Source organism: Grampus griseus (genome assembly GCF_964374135.1).
Source record: "Grampus griseus genome assembly, chromosome: 5".
Lineage (NCBI taxonomy): Eukaryota > Metazoa > Chordata > Mammalia > Artiodactyla > Delphinidae > Grampus > Grampus griseus.
The window spans coordinates 33,453,255-33,475,895 of NC_138998.1; the positions used below are offsets into that span (position 1 = coordinate 33,453,255).

The 22,641-nt window shown below is 42.1% G+C and overlaps 1 protein-coding gene across 1 annotated transcript in view; it reads right to left on the reverse strand.

Moving 5' to 3' along the window:
* Positions 1-14,887, reverse strand: part of TMEM108 (transmembrane protein 108) — a 370,861-nt gene extending 355,974 nt beyond the window's left edge. The window contains exons 1-2 of the mRNA XM_082655535.1: positions 14,851-14,887; positions 8,172-8,286 (exon numbers count right to left, since the gene is read on the reverse strand). The gene's annotated coding sequence lies outside the window, so the exon portion shown is untranslated. The remainder of the gene's footprint in view (positions 1-8,171; positions 8,287-14,850) is intronic.
* Between the last annotated feature and the right edge of the window lie 7,754 nt (positions 14,888-22,641).

Sequence of the window (22,641 nt, forward strand, 5' to 3'; positions counted from 1 at the left end):
ACGGGCCCAGCCACTCCACAGTATGTGGGATACTCCTGGACCAGGGCACGAACCTGCGTCCTCTGCATTGGCAGGCGGACTCTCAACTACTGCGCCACCAGGGAAGTCCAAAAGGGGAAAGCTTTTGACAGCTAAGGGAAGCATGCACCTGGTCTGCCTCTTCCTCATGCAGGAAACTTCTTTTAAGGGGGACGTGCTGATAAGAAGTCATGTTTGAAGATATTATTGGGTTGGCCAAAAGGTTCCTTTGGTTTTTAAGTACAAATAAAAGACACATTTTTCATTTTCACCAAGAACTTTATTGAACAACATATTCACCCTTTTGTTCCACTGCCTTCTGTCATTTTTCAGGCAACTTCATAATTCCATCTTCCCAAAACTTTTTATCTTTTTGAGCAAAGAACTGTTCCATGTGCCTTTTATAGTCTTCCAGGGAATTGAAAGTTTTTCCATTAAGAGAATTTTGTAAAGACCGAAGTAAACGGACATCCAAATGTGCAATGTCTGGTGAATACAGCAGATGAATCAGAACTTCCCAGGCAAGCTGTAACAGTTTTTGCCTGGTCATTAAAGAAACACACAGTCTTGCGTTATCCTGATGGAAGATTATGTGTTTTCTGTTGACTAAGTCTGGACGCTTTTCGTCGAGTGCTGCTTTCAGTTGGTCTAATTGGGAGCAGTATTTGCTGGAATTAATTGCTTGGTTTTTCCGGAAGGAGCTCATAATAGAGGACTCTCTTCCAATCCCACCATATACACAACATCACCTTCTTTGGATGAAGACAGGCCTTTGGTGTGGTTGGTGGTGGTTCATTTCACTTGCCCCATGATCTCTTCTGTTCCACATTATTGTACCGTATCCACTTTTTCATTGCCCAACACAATTTGTTTTAAAAACGGAACATTTTTGTTAAGTTTAAGTAGAGAATTGCATGCTGAAATACGGTCAAGAAGGTTTTTTTCACTTAACTTATGTGGAACCTAAACATCAAAGCGGTGAACATAATAAAGCTGGTGCAAATGATTATCCACGCTTGACTTGGATATTTTGAGTATGTTGGTGATCTCCAGCATGGTATAAGGTTGATTGTTCTCAATGAATGTCTCGATTTGATCACTATCAACTTCAACTGGTCTACCTGACCGTGGAGCATCGTCCAGCGAGAAATCTCCAGCACGAAACTTTGCAAACTACTTTTGACATGTTCGATCAGTCACAGCACCTTCTCCATACACTGCACAAATCCTTTTCTGCATTTCAGTTTTGTTTTTACCTTTCTTGAAATAACAAAGCATAATATGCCGAAAATGTTGCTTTTTTCTTCCATCTTCAGTATTAAAATGGCTACACAAAAATTCACCAATTTTGATGTGTTTTTTTTAATTGCACACTGATATGACAGCTGTCACAATACGATCTAACAAAACTGTTTCAATGACATTGAAGACAACTAAATGCCACTACAGCCATCTTGCAGAAAAAACCAAACGAACCTTTTGGCCAACCCAATACTCTAGCCACAGCTTTGTTTCTTGGAAAGTTGAAGGTCAAGATTCAATGATGGGCTCAGGAGGGAAAAAGCCTGAGTAGGATCTATCACCTCTTCCTGTGGCTCATGGGAAGGACAGGACAGTTCACTAAAGCTGGAGGTTTCAGCCCGCCCCTCAAGCATCTGTGGCCTCAGTCCTTGCCTCCCGAGCACATTTATCCCCCAACAACCTCACAGGGAGTGGACTACAGCAGGACAAAATCCCAGAATTCAGGATCTGGGGCTCTCAGCCATCTTTCGGAATCTCTTTACACCCTAGAGAGAGCAGATGCCTTTACTGTTGCTACAGAATCTTCATGCAGGGGCTGCAAATTAATTCCTGATTCTATGAGAAAAAACATAATGTTGTTTTATTTTTGTAAAAAATAAATTAGATATGCACAAATTTGACTTACAGTATAAACTAAAGATAAAGTAAGGTTAGCACTTGTTTAAAATTAAAACTGAAGATTTTAATCTGGAAATATGTGGTTATCTGTATACAAATCTTCCTGCTCAGAAGAAACTCGAATATATACATTAAAACTAATATGATACAATGCTCTATTTTTCCCTTCTCATTAAAAAAATTCAATAGAGGGGATAGGGATCTTCACAGAGTAAGAAGAGAAACTGAAGCAAAAGATTCATCTCTGCTCCTTTCCCCTTAGTAGGCAGCAGCTGGGTGAGAAAGCTGATCCCGATCATCCTTCAATAACAGAGTACATTCTTTCCTCAACCAGCAGTTGCAGGAGCCCCACTGCACTTCTCTTCTGCCTCTTTCAAAAGAAGCTGCATCTAAGGAAATACTGACTCTCTGTATGTGGCACCCCCGTGCTGCAGCTACTTGAGAAGAGTAAGAGCCTTCAGTGGATTCAGTGAGCCAATGTGCTCACTGTTTGTGCTACCACAGGGCACACCCTTCACAGCTGTGCAGGCCCATGGAGCTGGAACCATCATTCTTACCCTGTCAGAGAATCATAAATAGGGACAGAGCCTTCTGCAATATGAGAATGCACTCCTTGTAAAGTCATAGTCAATCACTGGTTCAACTCTCCAAGATTAGGGGTAAATGAACAAAACACACTACAACACAAAACATTTTAAAGTCTGCTTTGTAAGGCAGTAATCCCCAAAATGACAACATCTACATGGAATTTATCTTTGGAGTAATAAGCCAAGTTATTTTCCTTTGTCAGAACTGGAATCTTACAAACCTAGCTATTGAACAACACTTGTCAGAGACGTCAAAACGTCTTTCAACATTCAGACAGCCACCTAGCCATTATTCCTGTGGGATACATGGGTGGTTGAGGGAATCACATTTGACAGATGCAAAAAATAAGATATCCATATGGAAAATACAACTCCTCATTTCCCAACCATCTAGCCCAGCAATTTCCCTACCATTCTGCACTGGGATGCAGTCAGTCTCCTCAAAAAAAAAAAAAAAAAGGGATACAGGCTTTTTCACAATTGCTACTGAACGTGTAGGCTTTGAAAGTAATCTTCCAATTCTTTACTATACACATGACCCATAATCACTGTTTATATTGATTCCAAGAGTTAAGAATTCAGGGTCCTTATACCAGAGAGGTCTCATGTTCTATCAGTCTACCCCACCATTGCTCCCTTCCAGAGAAACCACAGTCCTTGTTGAGGCAAGAAGACCTAGGCCACAGCTGTGTGGACCAAGAGACTGTAGACCCCTAAGACTGCCTGGTAGAAGAGCTTTGACCAGGGGGATGATAGTTACTACAGAATTATCATATTCCTTTCCTTCTTGGTCCGTACACAGACCATCAGTTAGGTTGTGGCGACAGGAAGACACGAGCAGAGAAGCCAAAACGGAAATGCTGAGCCATGTTAATGGTTGAGAAGTAGAATGTGGACTGATCAAGTACTGTTAGTGCAGATACATGCTGGAGTTGCAACAGATCAGGGGACAATCTTCCTGGTCCTGAGTGAGGTCCTGTCTCCATGAGGTCTGGCCAGACTATGGCTCTTTCTCATCCTGAAAGGCCTCTGGGATTCCTCCCAACTTGCCACATGTCTGACATTTGTTTTATTTTCTCATGCATCCTTACTTAAGCCTTCCATTTCTTAAGGCAACTTGAATGAGTTTCTGTTCTTGTAATCAAAGACATTTATAGGGGCACCACAGCAAGATATCTGAAAGTGTTCCTTTTCTCTTTACTAACGATAAAACAATCTCAGATCTCCCATCTGACAGTCTACACATAACCTCACAAATTTAGGGCTACTTTGCCAGTTTTTGTAATCACAGAGAAAGAAAAGAAATGGCTGGCAAAGCCCCTTTCCCCTGGATTGTCTTTAAATTGCCCATGCTGCATTTTTTGTCCCAGTCGATCCCTGCCACATGTAGACCACCATTTACTTTCAGTAGATCTAGAAGGTTCAGCCACAGTAAGTCTAGAATAAAAACCCAGCATCCTATGGGAGCCTTAGTAGTCTCTCCATCCTCTGTGGCACTGACAGAATCCCCCCTGTGACTTCTTGGTTGATTTCAAGGTTCAGGGACCAAGTTTTCCACTAGCAAAATCTGATTCTTCTGGTCCCTAAAAAATAAGATTGGCTTCCAAAGCAGTTCCAGCACTGGGAAAAGGTCAGGTCATATCAGAAATTAATGAGCCAGCCCCTCGGAGCACTGCCCCTTCTGCAACTCTAATTACTCCTCCCTCCTAACAAAAGACCCCACTTAACTCTCTAGCAACCAGTGATTCTCAATCACAGGCAGTATTTGGAAATGTGAGGGGCCATGCTGGTTGACTCAGTGACTTGGTTAGAGTAATACAGGTATTTAGTAACCAGGGATGCTAAATGTCCTATAATGGACAGCAAAGTTCCACACGATGATGAATCACTGTATCAAAATGTTAACAGCACCTCCCTTGAGAAACACTGAGACCCCTCCAACATTCCGAGCAGACCAAAGCAGGAAAGAAAGGCAAAGTGAAGAGAGGAGGGCAGTAAGAGGACCAGCACCGCACCATCAGAAGTGAAGCAGTCGAGTGAAGACTGTCTGGAGATCACCTCGCCCCCGCCACCTCCTTCCCCTCGCCCTCCAGGAACACTACTCACAGCACACAACTCCTTGTTCTCAGTCCCGCTACCACGCAAAACAGTCTTGGGCTCAGATTTAAATTATATCTTTTAAAATGTGTGTCTTTATTTCCACATCTTTTCCTTTGTTCTAATTATGGTAGTTTCTGAGCAACTAATGTTGGTGCTAGTAATAGATAATATATCATCTGAAAATTCTTCCATGTTGCTAAAGGGCTTAATTACTAAATTTGTACTATAATATGTCTGTTGGAAAATCTAGAGACTAATTCTTTAGGGGATAACTCCTCAGAGATTAAACTTGAGAGATTAAATTTGTGAATTAATACCTTCTTATGAAACACTTTTTTGAGCCACACTGGGGCTTGGAAGAGGGGAAGGTGAAAACTCTCTCGCCACCTCTCCCAGACTCTTTGTTATGCTCTAGGCAGTATCAAAAGAGACATCCTGCACAAACTAGCTTCACCACCAAGGATCAGGGCATGGAGAGACCAGATGGAAAGAGACAGCTCAGCAGCCTTGGATTAAAGCACAAATATTTCTGAGGCAGTGCGCTCAGTTATGTCAGAGAGACAGGCCCATGGCACTTTCTGTAACAGACAGATGCTGCAGCAAGGTAAAAAGTTCAGCAAGAGCCACTCACAGATTGAAAAGTGCCCTAGGATGGAAAAGTCCAAAATGCAATCCTGTTTTAAATGAGGTAAGGTCTTGCTATAACAAGCGGACATGCTGTCACTACAAGCGTGCATTTCTGACAAATAGGGTCCTTACAGACTGAAGCAGTGCTATCCAACAGAATTCCCTCTGATGATGGCAATGTTCTCTGTCCGCACTGTGCCTGTGTCAATATGGTAGTGTTTGTTGTAAATTTTGTGAGTGTATCTAATAATTGCAGGGACCAGAAACACAGCAAGGCTGAACACAAATCTGCCAGGACAGTTTACATCTAATCCCTGCACTTGCCCTTCCTTAGAGTTAAACTGAGGCTTTCTAGTAAAATAACGTGATTGCTTCAGGCCTAAGTCAGGGTGATGGCCTTTTTCACCATTCCAACACAGAGTTCTAGAAGATTATCAGAACACCTGTGATATTAAAACATTTTACGTATCACTCAAAGAGCATGGGTTGAAGATAAACCCTTTTCCATAATTCCAAAGGAGAGAAGAAACATAAATGTAAAAGTTCTAGGATAAAAACAGATTTCTCCAAATATTCTCTGGTCTTTGTTGTATTACCTGCAAAATCTGTTCTAGGATCAGTAGTCATTTGGGAGGATATTTTTCTTCGGGGGGGTTACTTCTTTATGTCCTTTGATCTGATTATACATGAGTCACTTTAGCATTAAGAGATTACCACAACCCCCCAACCCCCGGTCAAAAGCAATTTCCTTAACTGCTCTTCTGAACAGCCTCCTTCTCCTTCCTCCACTCTCCCATTTTTTAACTTTCCAAAAAAAAGCCTTTATTCACGAGTATATTGTTGAAATGAGTTGAATATGAAGCTCTCAAGTAAAATCAGAATCCAATATTGTTCATCATTTCCCACACCACTAACCCTTCACCCTTCAAACTCCCCTGCTCCTCAGCTACTGCCTTCACAAGGATTAAGAGTGATCCTTGAGTCCTGGAAATTTGGGGAGACAGATATTTCTTAGCATTTATAGAGCTCCCAAGTAGTCACACAGAACTACGTACATCCCTTCTTTAGGCTACTGAGTTATAAATGCTGTCTCCATTTTACAGGTAGGGAAACTGGAGCAAAATGAGGCTAAATGATTAAAATACAGTCCCAAAGAAACTCAGAGCAAGATTAAGTCACTGTACGCCTCCAGCAGTGGTTCTCAACCAGGGGCAGTTTTCCCCCCAGGGGACATTTGGCAGTGTCTGGAGACGTTTTTGATTGTCACGATTGCGGTGGGGTGGAGTGGGGGAACTACCGGCATCTAGTGGGTAGAGGCCAAGGATGCTGCTGAACATGCTACAATGCACAGGACAGCCCACAACAAAGAATCGCCAGGCTCAGCATGTCAGTGGTGCCGAGGATGAGAACCCCTGATCCTCTGGCACCCCCAGCACTACTTTCTTTGGCCCCTAGTCAATAAAGAATGGCTCCCTCTGTAATTTAATCCTTGTACAACATTTACACAAGAAACATGCCAGTTCAGTGTTATTTCTGGCATGCTATACATTTTAGTTACTTTTAAAATGCAAAATATATGGGAGCCACAGAGGAAATTGAGGAAAGCTGGCAAAGTCTGGCTCCTTTCCTCTAATGAGAAAGCTTAGCAAATACCAGGTCCTTTCCTTAGTGACCCCCAGGCACTGAGCTGGGGTCTGTGTCTGGCCACTCACCTGGACTCTTCAGTTGTTGATGTGCTTTGCAGCTGCCTTTTCTCTGCTTTGCTTATCTCTAAGCATGTGCATCACTCCAGAGCAGTAATGATGTATGCTTATAGGAATCTCCAGAGGTCTACAGCTGCTAATTGTCTATTTTGTTCAGTAAATTGTACTCATTACTGAGCCATGTAAGGCACAGAAGGACATCAGCCTTTCTGGGTGCCCTCTGTCTGAGCCTGGGTAATGGGACGTTATCAGCAAGGGCGCAACAGTATTGAAAAAAGGTGCTTAAAAACAACCCTCCATCCAGTCTTTCAGCTGATTACTTTTATTTTTGTTATATAACTTCCTGTCCCCCTCTTTCTTAACCATCCTTAGCTCTGCTTAGATTTGTATTAACTATAATTTTCTCTTCAGTGAGTCTGATTTTAGTTTAAGCTCTAGAAGCCAGAGAGTTCAGAAAGGATTGGATGTCCTTTCCACCCCTCCCTCCCAGACTTCCACTTGTCTCTGAGAAGGGCACACCGAGCAGTGAACTTCTCCTTTTGATCTCAAAAATCTTCAGGACAAATGAAAATCCAAAGCCAGCTTTGGTTATAATTCTCCCAGTGCCTACATCCGTTGCACTAGGGACTGCAAACAGATGAGGAGGGAATGGACATGTGACTTCCAGTGACACTGGATAAAATAAAATGGAATGGGCAGAACCACGTGCTTTGCTACTGCTATTATCCACCAAACTGGGAATCATCAACTCTCTGGTAAGCTGTTTCCGCCCCCCATCCTGAAAAGAAAAGTGATTAATGCAGGAAAAGTTAAGCAAAGTAATCCATGGAGGGGGAGGATGCTGAGAGAGGGGAATTTGAGCCAGCAGAGCTAACAATATGATATGGCTACAGGAAAGCGGCACTCAGGCCTAGTTCCCTCCTCTACAGTGTATCTCAGGAAGGCCCAGCAACACCCTCACCACCCACATAAATCAAATCCTACACAAACTCACTAAAAATTCTTGTGCTGAGATATTCTCATGCAGAGATTCCATCCCATCACCCTGACAATGGTTTTAGCTTTCTAAGTACTGATCTTAATGGTGTTTATCAGCTGAATCACTAAAGGCTTTGGGAACCTTTCACAAACAGGGCACCCCACTGCACTGACTCCAAGAGGCTGTTAATACAAGAGTAAAACCAGAGCAACAATGGCAACAATGCCTTTGACTTACCCTGGAGTAGAGGGTGTGAGAGCCTTCAAAGGCACTTACATCCTTGTGACCCATCAGCTCTGCTGCCTTTCACCACTCACTTCTGCATGGTGGACCACAACCGATCAATCACCAGCTACCAAAGACGAGAAATGAATGAATGCGTTAGGCCAGAAGATCCGTAACTTCAAGTCCCAAGCTACTGCTCAAGTGAATTTGCTAGTGTAGGCTAAGTACTTACTTAACACATAGACCCAAACACATATACTACCTCTAGTTCAGTAAAAGTTTGTTTCTGGTCCCTATATACATACTGGACAAGCGAACAGTGGAGGGGCCCTCCTTGATCAGTGATCCAGGCACCCAGGCTGACAAAAGTCCTGCCATCCTTAAACACAGCTTCCAAGATCCCCCAGGGGTCCTTTCCATTCCAGCCTACGAGGAGCGTAAAACAACATAGAGGAACTCACATGGGCGTTCTCTTTTTCTGTTTTCTTCCTAGAAGTGGACCACAACCCTTTTCTGCTTGCACTCAGTTACACAGCCACACCTAAGCCCATGGGTTTCTGGGTAGCTAGTGATCAGTCTCATACAAGCCTGACTCCAGCCCAACAAAGAAGACAATGTTAGTTTTAGAGTATGGAGTTCTGGGTGAGACACTAGCACGGTGAACTTGACTTAGTTACTTAACAAAGTCACTTAACAACTCTGAGATATGGTTTCCTCATCTGTGAAATACCCTGCTTCCCTCATTGACCTGTGTGTCAACGTGCGATTCAAAATGAGACAAAACAGCACTTCTGAGACTTTAATGTACATGCATGGCACCTGGGCATCTTGATAAAATGCAGATTGCAAACTCCCAGATGATACCAATGCTGCTGTTCTCTGACCACACCTTAACTAGAAAAGAGATTTTTTAAATTAGAGAATATTTTTGTATACCGCAAAGTGATTTGCAGTTACAAAGAATTATTATCTTGGCACCGACTTTGATTATACATGAATTCCCAACTAGCCAGCATTTTCAGGATAGGTTTAATCTGGGTACCAAGTAAAATTTCATAGAGTCACAGGATTTTGGAACTGGAAAGAATTAAAGTGGTCACTGCTCTCCCCTCTTATTTTCCAGACAAGTAAAAAACTCAGAGAAGTCAACGATGTCCCCGAAATCTCAGAACAACTTAGTGTGCTGGAATTAGAATCCAGAAATTTGACTTTTTCTTCTCTTATTACATAAATTCAATTCTTCTTTTCCTTCTGAAGAAGAAATGGTAGTTTTATTCTTCTCCTAAAGTGAGAATAAATGCTACCCTGGCCCAAATCTAAGAAGGTACCAGAAGGTAGCATTGACCAGCATGGGTCACCATCATACCAAATGTAAGTGAGGGGGTTACAGGACAGACATTGAGATTTCCAAGCAAACGTTCTTCAGAACATAGTGATTTCCATCAAAGTTATCTCATGTGTCCAAAATGTGACTTGAACACAAATTAACTTCTGTACACCTTCTGACAAAAACAAGAATTTTTAGTTTCCATATACACACACTGAGTCACTACTATTAGGGGACAATTAGAAAAAGAGAATTTGAGGTTGCATATAAAAAAGGAAAAGGAAATAATTAGCTGAGGAGGAGCAGTGGTTTCTGTAGTCAACCCTGGGGACAAATAAAGGAAACTCAAGATTTTTTATCCCTGACATCTAAATTATTTTGCATCTCTGAGATCATGGTGAGTCCTAAGAGTTAACAGCAGAAAGTAAAACATAGGGCCTCAGCAGTGAGAGACAGGAGTCCAAACTCCAAGTCCTAAGTCAGAAAGGCACTGACTTACCTGGAAATCAAATCAGACTGGGGAAGAAGGGAGGCTCTTAGTACGCATGTCTCCAATAAAGCCATATAAATTTGAAAGTGTTTTGGTGAAATTAGGAGGGCGTACTTACTGAGCAAGGAATGATAAATGGAAATCCATACTTGCATATCCATCATTAAGATGGGTAAAATGCTATTATCAGCATCTTCATTTAGTAATTTCAAGCATTGTAATAAAGGTAAAATGTTCTAAGAACTTCTATAGGTTTACTTCTGTACTCCACCCTCAACTCTCTTCCACCATAGTGTCTCTAGCACCTCAAAAATTCTCACATCCTGGCCATTTCCCTGAACCTATTCTAGACCCTAGAATTTTTACCCTATTTTTGTGCCATGGACCCTCCCCTCCTTTTGGCAATCTGTTGAAGCCTAAGGAGCTCCTTCTCAGAATAATCTGTTAAATGCATAGAGAAAATATATAAGATTACAAAGGAAGCCAATTATATGGAAACACTCTTCTATCCACATAGCCCTCAGAGAGTCCATGGACCCAGTTTAAAAACATCTGATTGGGGAATGGCTCTTCTAGGGTGATGAAAGCTTTTTCTTACAGGAAACGTTATGCAGAAAAGTTTTAAAAATACAAGGATGTATAGTAACAATGCTGCTAAATAACAGTCAGTGAAGAAAAGAATAAGGTGCGAAAAGAAGCCTGACCTTGAATTTCTGCTCAAACACAACACTATTCATGCTGTAGCTTTAAAACCCTACATTAAGGAATTACTCAGAATTTTTTTGGCTCCAGCCCTGTAGACACAGCATCTTCTGTGTACTGATGGCAGGTGAAGAAACACAGCACTGGAGAAGGCAAGACTGACATGAGCCCAAGCTTGGGTCCTAGTTCTCTAACTAGCTCTGTTAGCTTGGTCAAGTCACTCAGCTCTGAGGTGAAATTCCTTGCCTATAAAATGAGAAGGTTGAGCTAAACCATCCCTAGGTTTCTTACAACTCTGAATTATTAGGATTCTAAGACAATGCACAATCATTTCTCTGAGAAGAAATATTAGTGAGATTTCTTTTTGCCCTAGGTTCACTGCATGAAAATACCTTTTAGATGAGAATTTTTCAGAGGCTTCAGAAATACCTTATTAAGACTCACCTGGTCATAGAATTTTAGACTTAGAAGGGATTTTAAGAGACATGCACCACATCTCACCAATCCCAGTGACCAGGTGAGAAAACTGAGATTCTGAAAGGCAAATAAATGTATCTGAGGTCACATGATGAGGCAGTGCTACTGGACTGTTGTGACTACTGCCATCTAGCATCAGCAGGATTTTAGGATTTGGCACTGGTAGTAGAACCTAGCTCATGAGTTCACTTGAAGAGAGACAGAAATAAACTTCAAATAAGCTGAGCCATAGAATGGGGATGGCACGAGGAAGCAGGTGACTGGGGTAATGACTCCCAGCAGCAGTGCTCTATGCCTCCAGTAGGGTCAAAGCTCGTATGCACAGCAACCTCACTAGCAACAGTACTACCTCCCTCAAATATCATGGCTAAAAAATCCATCTCAAAGAACAGTCAATTACAAAAAATGAAAAACAACAACAAAAACAAAAAAGGTATTTCAAAACAGGGGAATAGATGAACGAACCCTGGCTAATAAGGTCAATGAAACCGGAGTTCAAGATTTGAATTGTTAATACAATCTTAAAATCTTAAAATACTTGTTAGGAATTTTTAAGTTTTAGGATTCAGAATAACTTTGACCTACCTTTGTGGACAGCGCTGAAGTATAGTAACTACGAGCATTATTTTAACTAATACCCTCACCACTATCTTCAGACCATGTAATTATTAGATACTGATCAGGTTTAAAAGTTACACGTGTATTTCCATAGTCCCGCCCACATGTAGAGACTAGTTTTATAAGCAAAGAAGTAGAAACTATTAAGTTGTTGGGAATTTTGATTGAATCATGATTTCAACCTCATTCTCAATTAGCCAACATGTATGCCAAGTACTTTCAAAACCTGTGCTATGAGGCTTCATTGTCAGTTTACCCTCTCCACCTCCCACACACAACCAGCAGAGTAATGGCACCATTCTCAACCCCCACGGTCACCATCCCTACCTTAGAGCAACATTTCTGGCTTTCAGAACTTTTTTTTTTTTTTTTAGATTTTCTTTGAGAACCGATACAGCCTTTCAAAATCTATACTAGAGGCTACACACCGCTGGTTTGCCAGCTCTATATTTCATCTCTTCCAGGAATTCCCAGAGACAGCAGTGCCATCTACTGGTAGGGAGGGCACAACTTGTTTTCTGGAAGCCAGTGGGTGACTTGCCAAGGATCTGAAAGAATGGTAGCCTAGATTTGTGTCTTTGTGAGCCTTTCTTTTCTAGAGCACATTACAAGCATAACTGATGCTTACAATCTGAGACACGGAACTCCACAGGAGCCCCCATCGTGAAGGGCAGGTCTTCTGTAAGTCACAAAAAGCCCAGCCAGTCTAGCCAACAGTGAGGCGGCTCTGCCTAGAAATGCCTCCTCAAGGCTCCTCAAGGCTGAGCCTCGCTGAATTAAACACTTCCTAGCTCTCCTTTCCCCCCCATGCTTCTGTATCAGATGATCTCACCCGTGCCCCCACCTGTGGCAATGTTATCCCGCTCCATCTTACAGCAAGTGTCCCAGGGAAGGTGCTCAGACCTCTCTCAACGTGAAGGCTCTTAGATTTACACAATGTGACACAGATCCTGCTCAAAGGACGCTACTGCTTAGGCATGCAGGTCAGACTCTAATCTCTCTCATTCACTCTCTATCCCCCCCCCTCCCTGACCCAGGGGACAGAAACAACAGAAAGGAAATGATTTTGTTGTTGCTTTGAAAGCTACACTAGTGGGCTTTTATCGACTCAGAAAATAAACCTTGTCCTGTAGGTCACCGAGGTACCTTGCTTCCCTAAAGATGAACTAAGCCTGCCAATCTTTCTGTTTTCCCTTGTGTAACCTAATAAGTGTTTCTCAACCTTTCCAAAACCCCTGCCTCCCTTCCACAGGCTAAAGATAAACACTGCATGCCCTCTGTGTATTTATATAACAAAAGTGACATTTTTCTCTCTAAACATAAGCATATACCTTTTCAAACTATACCACCTACCCCAGCCTCAGAATTCCTTCCTCTCCCCACTGCATACCAGCTAAAAACAAATCACTGACAAATTTTAAAATTATTCTTACTATTCCAAGCTGTCAGGTGACAATCTATATTTTACTTTATGAGAGTAATTTGTTATATTCCCAACAAGCTTTGCAGCACCTTCTCTTTTACTTTCGCTCACCCCAGAGAACCACCAAAAGTTGATTTGTTACAGCTGATGTTAATTCTGATTCCCCCTAACAAATTTAAGTGTTCCCTCTTCAGTTAGCTTGAACTTGCCAAGTAAATTGGTTGCTTAGCAAGTGTAGGCATTTCACAGGCATGGGGTGTGCCTTAGATGCCTAAAAAAAAATCACACTGTTTCCTAAAAAAACACAAAACTTTGTATGGGGAAGGTAAGAGTAATAAAAAGCCTTTGAAGCAGTAGCTACCAGGAACCGGAGAGATTGTTGTCCATTTCCTACCAGAGTAAGTTCTAAATGAATTACAGTGAAACTCCAGAATACAGTAAAATCTTCCTAATAACAGTTAGTTGAACCATTTCTTACCGAGCAGACTACCAGGTATATCTAACAAATTAACCAGTGGAAAACTGAAGGGACTTTTTGCCCATGCTATTTGCAGTTCTGGGGAAATGCAGAAGGAAAGAGGCAGGGGATGCCTCCCTTTTTAAAGTATGACTTAAAGGAGACATTCCCCCCCACCCCCCATGCACAAGCAGGTTTGGCATCCAATGGTCTTCTTTAAACATGCACTTTTCAAAGAATTAAGGAGATCTAAATGGGTGTAATTTAGACCCTGCCTTCCCTTCTCCCTACAGCCCATTAACATGCTGGAAATAAGTCATTACTTGCTTCGGCAGCCCAGAAAAACCTCAGTTTACAGAGATAACCAGTTTACAGAGATAAACGCCCTCCCCTCCCCACCCCGCCCCTCAGAAAAAGGTTTTCTTGAAGGAGAATATCAGTGTGATGGTCTGGTCTGCAGTTCACTGCAGGCATCTCCCTCCTCACAATTACCAGTCATCAGTTTCGCTGTAATTTCTTATGGTAGCCTCTCATTTAGACCTGCTCCGCCAGTGCCCAACTGCTTTTAAAATCATCATTTTCCGTCTCCTTACGGATCTCTGGATTCCTTCAGCAGGCTGAAAGCGTTCAATTTCGGTGCAGCTCGGGGACTGAGAGCTGGCGGGCAGGTCCGGAGAAGCCTTGCACCGGTGCACCTGGGCTGGCCCACCGGTCCTTGCCCCCACCACCGCCCGCACGGCTGCACCAGGAATTCGGCTTTGCTCGCCGCCGCCGGATTACTTCGAGTCCCGCGGCTTGGCCAAAGAGACACCACATTTTTTTCTTCGTTTTCACATGTGACAGGTCCCACTGAATTAAAGATATCTTCTCCCCGGCCCCTGCCCCACCACCTTTCACCCTTTACCTGGGGAGGGGGTCGATACCAGCATCCCCCCGGGCGGGAAACAAAGGCTGAGGCGAAGCTGCCAGGTAGGCAACTCCCCTCAGGCGGACCCGTCACCGCGGTGAGGAGGATGGGCAGATGCATTAGAGGGCAGAAAAAGGGAAACCGAGGCACCGAGGATGATGGCTGAGCCCGGGTCTGCATCCTCTCCCAAGCGAGGCTCCCCGGGCGGGCGAACCCCAGACCTCCTCCCTCCCCGCTGGCCCGCACCCGGCAGCGGAAGGGCAGGGAGGCCGCCCCGCGGCTGTTCTTACCTCGGGAGAAGCGCTCCGGCTCCCTCCGACGGCTCGGGAAAAAATGCCCCACCGCTTGCGCACGCGCACTCGCGTTCTCGCGCCTTCGCGCCCCCGCGCGCGCCTCTCAGACCCAGCTTTGGCCCGCCCCGGCCCTGTCCGTCAGCGTCCGCGAGAGCCAATCCAGTAGCACGGGAGGACCAGCCCCGGTCACGTGGTAGTGCCAGCCAATCACCAAATTGCCCTCGGCAGCACCCTCTCCGATGTCTCTGGGGGTTCGGTTGCTACCGAGTGGAGCGGGTGCGAGGTGTGCACAACGGGCTGAGTGTCTGTTTGGGGGGTTAATTGGCGCTTGATTGAGCAATTACTAGATCAATCGATATCTCAAATTCTAAATATGAATAAGAATGACCTGGGCATCTTGTTAAAAGGAGGATTCTGATCCATTAAGTCTGAGATGGGGGCTTGAGACTCTGCCTTTCTAACAAGTTCTAAGCGGTGATGATGATGTTCCTGTTCTGAGGACCACGCTTTGGGTAGCAATATTTTGAGGACATTTGTCAGAAAATGATGGTTAAAACCCCCGCTCCATGTTATCTAAAAGTTTCAAGACATTTTCCTTCTTCAAGTGATGGAAAGCATTCCAGTGACTGACTAAACAAGGGGTGTTCTGGTGACGCTCGTAGTTTGGGCACAGGCTGAGGGAAGGTATGTTTAATTTCAACATCAACCATCCTTGGCCCATGGGACGCAAATCTGTGCTGATTTGGTTGGACGCTCCTTATCGAGAACTAGGTCATCTTAGAGTATTGGGCATGTGTGTCACTGTGCTATACTCTTGGCCAGAGAAGCAACATGAGTGGTTTCTGCTTTCTGGAAACTTGCAGTCTGTCACAGAGCTACACAGGCAAACTCAGGAAGAAACATATAGGAATAACATGTAGGGAGCTAATTGTTGCAGCATCTTGGACAATTCAGGCCAGAACTATCCAAACTAAGCCAGAGAGGTTGTAATATCCTATCTTAGGGATCTTTGAAATTGTCGAGATAGACTTCTGCCAGTAATTCCGGAGTCTGGAATTCAGGAAGCCCAATGCCTCTGTCATCTCTAAAACTTGACCTAAATCTAAGTATTTTCAGACTGGCCACTAGAATATTTGTTGTTCAACACAGTCAATCCCTTATTACTCAAGACTGCACCAAAGTGATTCAAAGGTCTAAGTGCTGCATTCTCTAAAACCTTCTTCCTACTTCAGACCAGGTGGTGTGACACTGCTTCCAGAAGTTTTCTCTCACTATTCCTCAAGGTGATCAAACTGTCACTTAGAGAAAACTTCACCCTTGTCAGTGTGTCTTGGGCCTCTGGCTTATCAGCCCTACAAGTGAAGCCTGCTTAACAATCTCAGACATTGTTCACGAGTGTCTCTATCAGAGATAGCATAGCACAAAGCTCAGAGTTGCAGGGAATGCACTGAATCTAGCACAACAATGGTTCTGGCTGCAGCTGGAGTAACGAAACGTCTAACCAAGAAAAATGTGTTTGAAAGTCTCAGAGAAAGTTTATTGTGCTGTCTTTAAACCACTGGTTCTCAAGCTTGGGTGTACATTAACGCTTTTAAGGAAATAGGTTTTGGGGGTCCTGTGCCTAGAGATTGCGAGTGGAGTGAGGAGTGGGGCCTGGGCAACTATGGGTTTAAAAAGTTCCACAGGTGATTTGTATCCAGCCATGCTTGAGAATGCCTGTATAAGCTGCTAGATTGAGGAACTCATTGTTTAACAAGGGAAATCAACTCTGCAACACAAATCACTAATGACATAAAGACTGGAAATACAAGAAACGCTTCCACATAATTTGTGAGAATAGATTTTTTAAGGCCAAAAATAATTCATAAGGAATAAATACTCAGAAGACTATTCAGTACACTAAATTTAAAAGCCAGGTTCACAACTAGGTTTAATTCCAGTTGGTTTAGTAAATATTGCAAAAAGAACATATTACCTTTTGTTAACCACACCAAACTGATGAACTCTCTGGTGATATCTTGACTTGTTTTATGTCCTTCTTAACTAAAAGCAAATTTCTATTTGCATTATTAAGAGTTATTCTCTGAGGCTTTTCCCAAAGTGTGCAACAGAATCACCTAGAGTCCTGTTTAAAATGCAGAATCCCAGGCCCCCACACCAAACCTCCTCTAGCCTCTCTCCTGTAACAATTCTGAAGCCACCACTAGTTAAACTTGGGTCCAAGTTGTACCTCCTGATACAGAACATCTACATTTAGGCAAACTCTCAAGCTGTGCTATTAGTCTGCCATGATAGCTAAATAAAGAATGTGAGTCTATTTTAAAGTATTCCAAGAGAGTCTCAGTTCTCTTTACTGGGATTTTACCAAATTCTTATATTTTGTGACAAAAAGTGATTAATGCTAGGATCTTGGAAAGCTATTGTTGCACAGAGTTCTTCTATGGAGTAATATTTGCTGTAGTGGAGTATGACCTAGTTTTTAACTGAATTAGTGAGGTCCCCTCAGAACACTCTGCCAACAACAGCCATTTTGCTCAAAAGTGACTTTATTGGAGAGACTGTCTTTTCTCCATTGTATATCCTTGCCTCCTTTGTCATAGATTAGTTGACTACAGGTTCATGGGTTTATCTCTGGGCTTTCTATCCTGTTCCATTGATCTATATTTCTGTTTTTGTGCCAGTACCATACTGTCTTGTATACTGTAGCTTTGTAGCATAGTCTGAAGTCCAGGAGCCTGATTCCTCCAGCTCCATTTTTCTTTCTCAAGATTGCTTTGGCTATTCAGGGTCTTTTGTGTTTCCATATAAATTGTGAAAATTTTTGTTCTAGTTCTGTGAAAAAGGTGGTGCTGGGAAAACTGAACAGCTACATGTAAAAGAATGAAATTAGAACACTCCCTAACACCATACATAAAAATAAACTCAAAATGGGTTAGAAACCAAAATGTAAGGCTGAACACTATAAAATTCTTAGAGGAAAACATAGGCAGAACACTCTGTGACATAAATCACAGCAAGAACTTTTTTGATCCACGTCCTAGAGAAATGGAAATAAAAACAAAAATAAACAAATGGGACCTAATGAAACTTAAAAGCTTTTGCACAGCAAAGGAAACCATAAACAAGAGGAGAAGACAACCCTCAGAATGGGAGAAAATATTTGCAAATGAAGCAACTGACAAAGGATTAATCTCCAAAATTTACAAGCAGCTCATGCAACTCAATATCAAAAAAACAAACAACTCAATCCCAAAATGGGCAGAAGACCTAAACAGACATTTCTCCAAAGAAGATATAGAGATTGCCAACAAACACATGAAAGAATGCTCAACATCATTAATCATTAGAGAAATGCAAATCAAAACTACAATGAGATATCATCTCACACCGGTCAGAACGTCCATCATCAAACAATCTACAAACTATAAATGCTGGAGAGGGTGTGGAGAAAAGGGAACCCCCTTGCACTGTTGGTGGGAATGTAAATTGATACAGCCACTATGGAGAACGGTATGGAGGTTCCTTAAAACACTAAAAATAGAACTACCATACGACCCCACTACTGGGCATATACCCTGAGAAAACCAGAATTCAAAAAGAGGCATGTACCACAATGTTCATTGCAGCTCTATTTACAATAGCCATGACATGGAAGCAACCTAAGTGTCTGTCAACAGATGAATGGATAAAGAAGATATGGCACATATATACAATGGAATATTACTCAGCCATAAAAAGAAACAAAATTGAGTTATTTGTGATGAGGTGGATGGACCTAGAGTCTGTCATACAGAGTGAAGTAAGTCAGAAAGAGAAAGACAAATACCTTATGCTAACACATATATAAGGAATCTAAGGAAAAGAAAAAAAAAAGGGTCATGAAGAACCTAGGGGTAAGACGGGAATAAAGACACAGACTTACTAGAGAATGGACTTGAGGATACGGGGAGGGGGAGGGGTAAGCTGTGACAAAGCGAGAGAGTGGCATGGACATATATACACTACCAAACGTAAAATAGATAGCTAGTGGGAAGCAGCCGCATAGCACAGGGAGATCAGCTTGGTGCTTTGTGACCACCTAGAGGGGTGGGATAGGGAGGGTGGGAGGGAGGGAGACACAAGAGGGAAGAGATATGGGGACATATGTATATGTATAACTGATTCACTTTGTTATAAAGCAGAAACTAACACACCATTGTAAAGCAGTTATACTCTAATAAAGATGTTAAAAAAACACACACACACATCACAAAAACTTATCTAAAAAAAAAAAAATGACTTTGTTTGCCACATCAGAAATATGGAAGGCTGATGTGTAAGCCTGCAATCTAACTTCCCTCTGCTCTCACACTTATTAAAAATGTATTTCACAGCATTCAAATGGGGGGAATTTTTTCTCACCTTGTAAACTTCTAGCTTTATCTACTGGGTAAAATAAGTACATTTTTCACTGATATTTAACCAGCATCAGTAATTTAAATTTTTAACTAGAAAAGAATTTATTTTCTCTTTGTGAGTGTCATCATTACAAAAAGAGGCATTGAGAAGCAAAGAAATTCTTGCTTGAGAATAAGAATTTGAAAAAACAACATCCAGGCTGTCATTCATTTTCTGTTTCTCAGTCTGCTTGCCTCACAAGTATAACCTGGCTGTCCTATCCCAGGAAATGGATAGGTTAGTATCTGATATAAATCAGGAGTTAGCTTATGCAAGTCCTCCTCCGTCCCTTCCCTCCCAACCCCCCCAGAAATTGCTTAGTAAGAGATTTAGGAATATTTGAAAAGAAAAGAAAGAGATAAGACATAAACAACCAAGTCTCCAGAAATCCACCCATTGCTCCATGCTGGTCAGAAGCCCCACAGACTGCTTTATGATTGCTAATTATGTTTTTATCTCTCTAGCAATAAATATCTTCTCTAAACTTAATTTTTCTCATTCATGAAGACCCACAGATTACCCAAGATTCTAGTTTCCATCTTGCCAGGATAACCATTTTATGTCTATGTATCTGTATTTTAATAACTGGTACCTTTTTTTCCACTTAGTAGTGTAAATGTCTACAGATTTAGCCTAACACAGTGGACGTTTTAAGATAAGTTTCTGTTCTTTATATTCTTTATATTATCTATAAAGATATATATTCTTTTGTAATATTTTTATGGAATATTTCATACTTAAAGCATATGATATGCCCCTCTATACCTCCCCCAAATTAAGAAATAAAATATTATTAATAAAGTCAAAGCCCCCATGTACCCCTTCCAACAAGGTGATTTTTTTTAGATGGAGATACCACACTTAGCAAGCTTAGCCACAAAGGAGAGAGAATGGTTCATGGAAGAAAACACCATATTGTATGCATATAATAGAAAACATAAATGTAAATGAGAAAAATTCTTACTGAATAAAATGTTTGGAACTTCCAAACTGATATAAGAAATGGATAACAGAGCTGGAAATTCCATGTGGTCCAACTCCTGTGCAGGTAACTTTTAGAAGACTATATAAGTACTGTGGAACAGAGATAAGGAGAGCAATCAAGTCTCATTCATTCAATAAAAACACTACATGAACCCTGTCTTTTAGCTCATTTTAAGTTAAGTTTAAGTCATCACAATTCAAAATAAAAAGTGTTATGTTACAAGTGAGGCTCATACACTATAAGAAAGCAGAAAGAAGGAACACTGATTCTTATTGATATCAGAGAAGGCTTTCTGTAAAAAGTGGTACCTGAACTGAATTCCAAAGAACTAGTAAGAGTTAGCCAGGAAAAGACTAGCAGAAGGGTGTTTCAGCGCTGGCAACGGCCCATACAAAATCACAAGAGGCTGGAACATTGAGGAAGAGAATGTAGTTTAATTTGACTGGCTGTTAAAGGGGATGGACGGTGTTTGAAAGGTGGGGAAGAGACCAGAATGCAAGGATGGCAAATATGTCCTTCCTCCCTTTTCTAATCAGTCATGACATTCAACTTTATTCTAGTGATTATGAGTAGAATCTAGGCCCAAATCCCAACTCCTCCACTTACCAGCTGTATAAACCTGGACAGTTTGGCCCTTGGAAGATATAATGATTACACAGTTTCCTCATCTGCAAAAGGGAAATATAATGACAATACAAGTACTTGTCTCTTACATTTGTTAATGAGCTAATTAAACAATATAAAGTGTTTAAGCAGTGTTTGTCATGTAGGACGTGCTAAATAAATGTTAGCTATTATTAGTAGTATTCTTCTAAACGTGGATATGGCCTCAGACTCCTTCTCAACCCGGTGTTAGTGACCTCCCACTTCAACCAATCAGAATTGGCACCCAGGGGGAACCTTTCAGCCCTCTCTGGTGCCTGACACAACTCTGATTTCAAGCTCTACATCCTAGTGCCACTCACGTATACTGATTCTTATCTACATTTAAGCAAGTTCTCTGTGATAAAAAGACCGTCTCAGTCCGAAACCAAGTCACACAACAAACTAGCTGCTGACACACGTACATATTTTCTTGAAAATTTACAGATTGTCTTCACCAATTATTTTCTTTGTAATTTTTAAAAATAAATTTATTTATTTATTTTGGCTGCACTGGGTCTTCATTGCTGTGCGCAGGCTTTCTCTAGTTGTGGCGAGTGGGGGCTACTCTTCATTGTGGTGCGCGGGTTTCTCACTGCAGTGGCTTCTCTTGTTGTGGAGCACGGGCTCTAGGCATGCGGGCTTCAGTAGTTGTGGCTCGTGGGCTCTAGAGCACAGGTTCAGTAGTTGTGGTGCACAGGCTTAGTTGTTCCGTGGCATGTGGGATCTTCCCAGACCAGGGCTCGAACCCGTGTCCCCTGCATTGGCAGGCAGATTTTTAGCCACTGTGCCACCAGGGAAGTCCTTCTTTGTAAGTTTTAATAAAACACATCATACTCTAAGTAGTTTGGACTTTTTGTCCCTTAGATGCATCACTTCTCACTTGGTCACACTCAAGTGTATATGACATTTTTATGACTATATCTCCCAGATTTCTGAACTATATTTCTACCACCTTGCCATTCCTATGCAGAAGAGCTTAGCATCCTCTATGAAGATGTAATATTGGGGCATGTGGTTTCCACCAAATGATACTTAAAAATTTTCAAGACTAATTCTTGGGCCTGGAATGTCATTCATGCATGTATTCATTCTCACTCAGAAGCACCCCTGGGGTTCTCTATGGTGAGTAAGTACTGGACTAGATGCTGAGGACATAGCAACAAGCAAATAGGCAAGGTTTCCACCAAAGCAAAGCTTACTATTTTATGCCTGTCTTTCAATCCCTACCCTGTAGGCTGAGAAACTTTGTTAGCCCTAGGATGGAGACTGTTGGTGCCCCAAGATGCTCTTGAATCCCTTTCACCAGCTCTGTGTTCACACCATCCCCCACCCTCTACTCCCTTTGTGATAATCTTCAGAGGATTACCTTTGACACTGAAGCCACCTCACTTATATGGAATCAAAAATGCCTGAGAGAGACACAACCCTGTTGGGCAGCCTATGACTAACAGCTCTTTTGCTTTAAAATGTGACAAATTCTGCAGTGTAATTTACACTACAGAACTCCCCATAGATCAGGCCGAGTCTGTTGCTTGAAATCCCACCCTTCCTTGGCTCTTATGAATTCCTCCTCCTTGTGGGCACTTCCTTTATAAATCACTAGCACCTGAATGCTTGTCTCAGGAGCTGCTTCTGGGAGGACTCAACCTACAGCCACCTGTCTGCTTATTGTTAAGGTGTAGCATTTATCACACTATTTTACTTAGTGTGAGCCAAGTGAT